The sequence below is a fragment of the Charadrius vociferus genome, unplaced genomic scaffold, assembly GCF_000708025.1.
Source record: "Charadrius vociferus isolate BGI_N301 unplaced genomic scaffold, ASM70802v2 scaffold514, whole genome shotgun sequence".
Classification (NCBI taxonomy): domain Eukaryota; kingdom Metazoa; phylum Chordata; class Aves; order Charadriiformes; family Charadriidae; genus Charadrius; species Charadrius vociferus.
In genome coordinates, this window is record NW_009648118.1 from 2235946 (window position 1) to 2243607 (window position 7662).

A 7662-nucleotide genomic window follows, 5' to 3' on the forward strand; every position below is an offset into this window, starting at 1 on the left:
CCTGTGGTCGGTTAGTGCTGGGAGGAGCCCGTCGGTGGCAGCGGCCCTTCGGCAGAGGTGGCTTTGCGCGGGTGGAAACTGCCGGGGGGGCGCAGAGGCAGAGCGCAGTGTGGGGGCGTACAGGTTATGTACCACAGGTGACCCTGCGGATGGACGTACAGGTTGTACATCACAGGTGACCCTACAGATGGACATACAGGGTCATATGTATCACAGGTGACCCTATGGATGGACGTACAGGTTGTACCTCACAGGTGACCCTACAGGTGACCCTACGGATGGACATACAGGCTCATATGTATCACAGGTGACCCTGTGGATGGATGTATATATATCACTCGTGAGCCTACAGGTGACCCTATGGATGGACAGACAGGCTATGTACCACCGGTGACCCCCTACAGATAGATGTACAGGATATATATGACAGGTAACCATACTGAAGGATGTAGGGGTTATATATATTACAGGTGATCCTACAGATGGATATACAGGTTATGTACCACAGGTGACCCTATGGATGGACATACAGGTTATATATATCACAGGTAACCATACCGATGGACGTACAGGTTGTATATATCATAGGTGACCCTATGGATGGACATACGGGTTATATATGACAGGTAACCCTATGGATGGACATACAATTCATATATATCACTGGTGATCCTATGGTTGGACCTACATGTTATGTACCACAGGTGACCCTATGGATGGACATACAGGTGATATATCACAGGTAACCATACGGATGGACATACAGGTTATACATCACAGGTGACCCTACAGATGGACGTCAGGCAGAGATCGGTGTTGGCCTAAACCAGCAAAGGTACATTTTTAAGTCAAACTACTGCACACGTTCCAGCCTGCCACAGCAAAGAGATCCACAAAAGCCTGCTCAGGAAAAGCTACCTCACAGTGGAAAAATAGAGGAAGGACCTCCGTGTTGCTGTTCGGGGCTCCATAGCCCATGACACAGGCTTCATGTATGATTGACACCTGTGTGAAGCACATCGAGAAGATGCAGGTGTCTCTTCACTGCAAAGGGATGAACATGGTAAATTTGACGTTTGCTGCGTGTGTATTTATGCCCATACTGTGCTGTCAAAAGCCATTTCTTGGAATCTGAGGGTTTCCTTGGAGGAGAAGGGAGGGGAAAATATGACTAGAGGGGCTGCAGGGCAAGGTGAAGACACTGCACTGGGAAGAGGAAAAATCATGGCTGTCACAGACCCCGTAGTAGACAAGACCACAGTTCAGTGTGAATCAGGATATAGTAAACGGGGAATGGTTTCGCTGGCCACAGCTCCTGTGCCAGAGTAGATGTGAGAGTAGAGCATTTACAGATCTTAAAGGAAGTCTAGGCTTTGTCAGCATCCATAACAAAAAATGAGAAGGGATATAGGTAATGCTCCCCCGCCCTCATAAATACACACAAATGCAGAGTTCAGAGACCTGCTTGCCTGAGCCTGCTCAGATACCTCAGGGTGAAGTATCAGGAAAGCGGTAAAGCAGCTAGTAGGGCCCAGGTGCGGAGTAAGGTGGTGAAATTTCACGATCTCGTTTTCATTCCACAGCCCTATTACAGTTCTGCCTAGAACTTCTTAGAAGTTTTATGCAATGACCCAAGTATGTATCAGCATATCCTAAACATTTCATTCGTTACCTGTAACAACTTTAAAAAAATGATATTTTTGTTGCTACAGGGTATTTTAAGAGTCTAAGATTATTTCCCCCTTTCACAGTTAGAATACCACTGAAAAGGTTATCAGTCTTTTATTTTAAAGGAAATGAACCTCGGACATGACATAACTCTGAAAAGATGTGTAATATATTCACAGCTCCGGCTTCTGATGAAAATTTCCCTTTTCCTTTCATACACAGGGTAGGTCAATGATCTAATGGTGACTGAGCTCCAAATATTAGTATGTTTTGGAAAATATGATAATAGAACTTGGAAATAACACTCAGACTGCTTTAATTTTAAGGCATATTGAAGCTGGCATATACCTTTTTCCTATGTAGATATCCAAAGAAGAAAAAAAGTAATTTTATGAATTTTAAGTTTCCTAGTTTTAAATGGATACGCAAACAAAAACCCCAGCTCTCCACATGAGTAAACTGAAACTTAAATACATTTTTCAGGTCCATGTGTTAAATGTGATACTTGCAGAATGAATCCTGTCCTCATTTAAATCAGCGGCCACTGCTTCACGAGACCAAGATTTTCAAGATCAGTCGTATGATCTTGATCATACAGTCATGATCAGTCGTTTTCAAGATCTGTATGTATGATAAGGTGACTATTAATCACTTGAAAACTTTTTAAGAAGTTATATAAAAGAGCTGTAGCATACCTCAGAAGAAAACCCAAAGTCATAGCTACTCTTAAGTCTGTGAACAAAGATGACTACCCAAATGTCTTTAAAAACAGTGCCAGATGATAAGCTTGCCCTGGGAGAGTGGTTCTCGGTGTCAAGGCTATTGTTATCCATTGCCTCATGCTTTTATTCCCCTGATATACCCACAGTACTACACAAAGCTGAGGAAGTTCTTTTCTTTTTTTTCCAAAAAGGGAAAAAGGAGGCAACAGTGAGTTTACCCATCCAGCTCTGAGGTTGGATGCTGCCAGGACAAGGCTTGCTGCTTTAGAAAGTTGAGCACCATGAACGCCAAGGGCTACTCTCTCTCTGGAAATCAAACCTAACATCATCTCTGGTTTGGCACTGTAAGGCAAAACACCCAAATCAAAGGGTGTTATTCTCGATTTCAGTGACTTGTTGAGTGCTTGGAAGCAAGTACGAAACAAACGCTGCTACTATCCCCATCTCCAGACCACTGGAAAAGTAACAGATTTAAACATAAAACATGGTTGGTTTTTTTCCCCTGTATAAAACCCATACGAGCTATCATGTTATTTATTTTAAATGAGTTATGATTTGTATAATGTCATGACATTAGATATCTGACACACTAATGGTTAGAGTCACTATATTATTTTAGTGTTTACTAAAATGATAGTGGTGGTTAAAGTTAGAGCTGTTTTATGAAGTACATAAAAGTGATATTCAGCTTTATTTAAAAAATACAGAACAAATGCACAATTGTTATCCCATGAAGCACATTTTACAGTAAATGAAAAGCAATGTAATTTCCATCAGAATTTGGAACTAAGGTAACTAAAAATATCGCTGATTACAATTCTATTGTAAAAGTGAAAAAACAAGCACCATATTCTTAAATATAAGCATTTTTACATTCATAAAAATTCAAGACTTTTCATTTTGGTAGAGCACTTCAAAGAAATACAAATTTGTAGTTTAAGTTGCATCATAATCATTCTATCTACATTTTAAATGCTCAGCAGCATTATAATACAGAAATAATCACTACAATGTACATATGAACAAAAAGAAAAGTTAAAATGAGTATGAACAGTAATGGTTTTTAAACTGATGCACACATAATTATTTTTAAAGATACGTAACACATATTTCGTGCTTTACTTTCTGGTAACATAAAAGAAGAAAGCCCTCCTAAACATTCAAATCCTTTTATCCTTTGTCCTGACTCCAACTAAACTTGGTGAAGCTGGAGTTTACTTGGCACAAGGCTCAATGAATACATACAACGACAACAGAATTTGTCCAATTGACAATAAAAATAGTGATATATATATATATACACACACAGTTCTTTGTAATGCATGTCTATGCACAGAAATCTTTCAACTTAGCTAATGTTAAGGAGTTTGATTTCTGAAATAAAATGGAAAACAGATCAGGAGATGGTAAAGGCATTATATTTAGCTTTGGATAGGTCCAACTATTAAAAAATTCAGAGGTCCTCAAAACACATACCAGAAAGAAATCCTACAGGTACAGGAAATTAAAAACAAATACAAAGATCCTACACTATGTGAAATACCACCTGCTGTTTCTGTAAAATATATATTTGCCTAACACTGAGTAACCCCAGTGCTTTCAATGAGCATACTGCAATTTGTACAAACTTCCTGGCAAGTCTAAGAAGAATTAGGGCCCGAGAGCACTAAAAGGCGCTTTTAGTTTCTTTCTAATGTAATCAAGTAACACATGCCAGCCATCGTGTGAATTAGATTCCTACTGTACAAAATGCACCTCAGTGTCAAAGGCATCACACCTGATTAAAATGATTGCACAGTCCCACGCAGATTTCCTGCACTGTCACGGATTTCACCCAGCTTGTTCAGCTTTCAGTGTCTCAGGATGCTTACGGCACATCTGATAGTGGCACTTATTAAAACCTCCATGAAAACAGTATGCCTTTTATTTCTCAAAAATATATATAAATCTTTGCATACATTTTAGGGGGAAGGTGGCTAGACTTGTACATTTATCTTCTAACAAAATACAGAATATATATTTCAGCTATACCAAGTTTTGCCTCTAAATTCATTTTATCATTTGAAGTTTCTGGATGGCACAGTTAAATTCCTAAGTACATAAATAACCCTATATCACTAGTATTGACATTTATTACTCATAATTCTCTAACAGCAGGTAATATAAATGGCTTAACACATGACATAAACTTAATGTGACAGATTTCAGGAATCTAACCAGCATCTGTCGTGCAGGAAAAAACATACAATTATTAACATAATAGTTTTATCCAGGATAACAGACAATGAAATCTAAGCTACCTCATAAAATTTCCTATGGCAGAATTAGGACTGGAATACCACAAGAAGATCACTTTAGTTAACATGAATTGTACAGAAATGTCATCTTATCTCTTATCCCACAGAACAAAAAGATTTATTTGTTCTCCCTTAAATATGCTTTGGCTTACTTTCTTAAATCCAACTAGATAAGAATAATTCCTCTATGTAAAGGCACATCCAGAACGTACCAACGCAAATACATGTTTTGGAGGATTTATTTCCACAAAGGAAGAAAAAGCCAAGAAGCTACCTCCAATAATAGATATTTTGTATTAACACACACCATTATTATTTGCACAGAACAATTTACAACATCAGCAACTATGTTAAAAAATAACAACAGCGATTTAATTCCACCAGACTTGTGCTTTCAGCTGCTGTCTCGGCAAATACAGACATGCAGCAAAGACAAGAACAAAATCAGGATTTGTTTCATACATGGCTCCTGTGTAAGGACTAGCATGGCTGTCCCTCACACAGCCTGCTCCTGCAAAGTCCCGCTAAAGCATCTGGAATTTCAAGACTGCATATACAAATGCATACCAAAATTAGCATAAATATCTTACTTCTGGCTTGTCGCGTTCTTACTCAGCTACTGACTAATAATGACTTTAACTATACACACATATAATAAATAAGCTTTGCACAGTTGAAGCAACTGGGAATACCCGATGACTTTCCTTTAATTTCATTTTATATCTCATTAGTTAAGTGGATAGTTCCTGTGCTGCAGCTGCTCCCATCTTCCTTAGCAACATTTGTACAAGCACATTCTTTTATTTTTATACAATTAAATTCTCTAGCAAGGGGGGAGAAATATTCATACCAATGAAAGGGGAAACTGTCAATACCCAAAGTGCTGACACATCCATTAGGTAAATAAGCTGGAAAATTTACTTTCTCTAATTATCTCCAGAAGTTTAGCTAGCACTTGCTTTAGTCAGAAGTTTATTATATTGGCAGTATCCCTTCAAAGGAAAATTCCAGTGCAGTATAGAAATTATTTAATCAGTACAACAAAATCACTATGGGCTAATGTCAGACAGATGCAAACATACAGACAGACGTGCACACATACATTCTATATGGTGGCCTTGGGAGGGAACGCGATCTTCCTTGCACATCACGGAACAGCAGCAGTTTCCATCTTGGGGGCCTGGCTCGCCTGCTCTGCGGCACCAGCAACCATCGAAAAAAAGTCAGTCTCTGCTTCCCACACACCCAGATGTGTAAGGAATTTTAAAAGAGCTGGGTTTCACTGCAGGCTTGTAAAGACATCAGGCAAAAGCTTTGCCTGAGCACTGCTGACTTGCTCCCACAGCAATGGCATTTTTTGCAGCTGAGGGTTTAAGAGCACTGGGCAAGAACAGGTTAAGAATGTCCTCTGAAAGTATAACCACTGAACGAAGCCGTGCTTCAGGAAAAGCATCAGCTTCTCCATTTCAATTACTCGTGGGATTAAAGTCAACAGAACATACATTCATTTATACAATTTTTGGTTACTTTAAATTAAAACATTTATTTTGATATATCTAAGGATTACTATATTGGATTCCTTTCAAGAGCCTGGAAAGTCTTAAATTTCTAATATTCCAAACAAGAACATATAGTTCTTTTGTCATTTTTGCCATAAAAATGGGCCATACTTGAGAAGTACAATTAAAATAGCAGATCCAACAGACAAAGACAGCTCTTTCATTCACTGAGTAGAGGTATTGAAAATCATCAATAGCTCCGGGAACTGCCCTGAGAATTCCTATCCGTTCCTATCAACCAAATATTTACTCAGCATATCATCTACTTGTATTAGTCTAATATGAGATTTGAGTCTTTCTTTAATGGCGTCTTGTAAACGATGATGAATTTTGGAAAGAAGTGGCTATAACATGATAAATTCTGGATGGATTATGATTTATTAAAAACCAGTATCCCACTGCAACCTACCCTATAGCTTCTCCTCATCCTCTATGTTCCATCTATTTTTAAGGACCACCAATCACTAGAACAGTCCTTAGGACAACAGCAGTTGCAGTTAGAGGATGTGTACACAGGAACCTCGGTTAAGAGGTAGGTGTTTTGCCTATTGCACGCCTCTTACATTTTCAGATTGCCACTCCAAACGCTGAGTAGCCAGTAGAGGCCACTGGTGCAACAGCACACATCTGTCCGCTCGCTACTGCCAGCTCCGCAGGACCCTCTCCTCCAAGTTCAAGCTGAGGAGAAAGGATCAGGCTGAAAACCTCAGACCTGCTCCACGGTGGACTCTCAGCCCATTGCAGGGTTCTCTATCAAGAAGCGCTTCTCCTTCTGCACTTTAACATTAAGGCACGCTACTCTCTTGCAGCAGCAGAAGTCGTTTCAAGGTTAAAAAGCGTGAAATCTATTACTGTGAAAAAGAACAAGAGAGAGACAGAAGCAGCTTAACTAGTTTCTTTTTTTTTCTCGTTCTTTCTTTTTTTTTGTGAAATTCCAGCTATAACAAAAAGTAAGGTGCTTTTCACTGTCAACCAACATAGCTCTCATGGGATCTAAAGTTTTGATACCTAACAACAGAGATTAATACCAATGATTAGTACCGGCAACAGATTGCAACTCTCCATGACAAAGTCGAAGACAGTTCTTACTTTAGGGAAGTTATTTTTATAAATACATTCCTGCAGAATAACTCTATATTCTGGAATCTGTCATAGGACTGAAGCCTATTACTTGCTGAGAAAAAGTGGTAAAATAACTGGGTGTCTTTGACAGGTAACATGACTTTTATGTTAAAAGAACAGTTTCCATTTTCACTAGCTTTAAAACAGTTGTTCACCCAGCACTGCTGCAACAATTTGGTACTTTACATAAATTAGCGTTTGGACATCCTATCCATGTGAATGGATTTGTGGATGTGGGTTGGCTCATGAAAAACTGCTGTGCTAACATCTGTTTAAGGCTTAGTGAAGTACTGA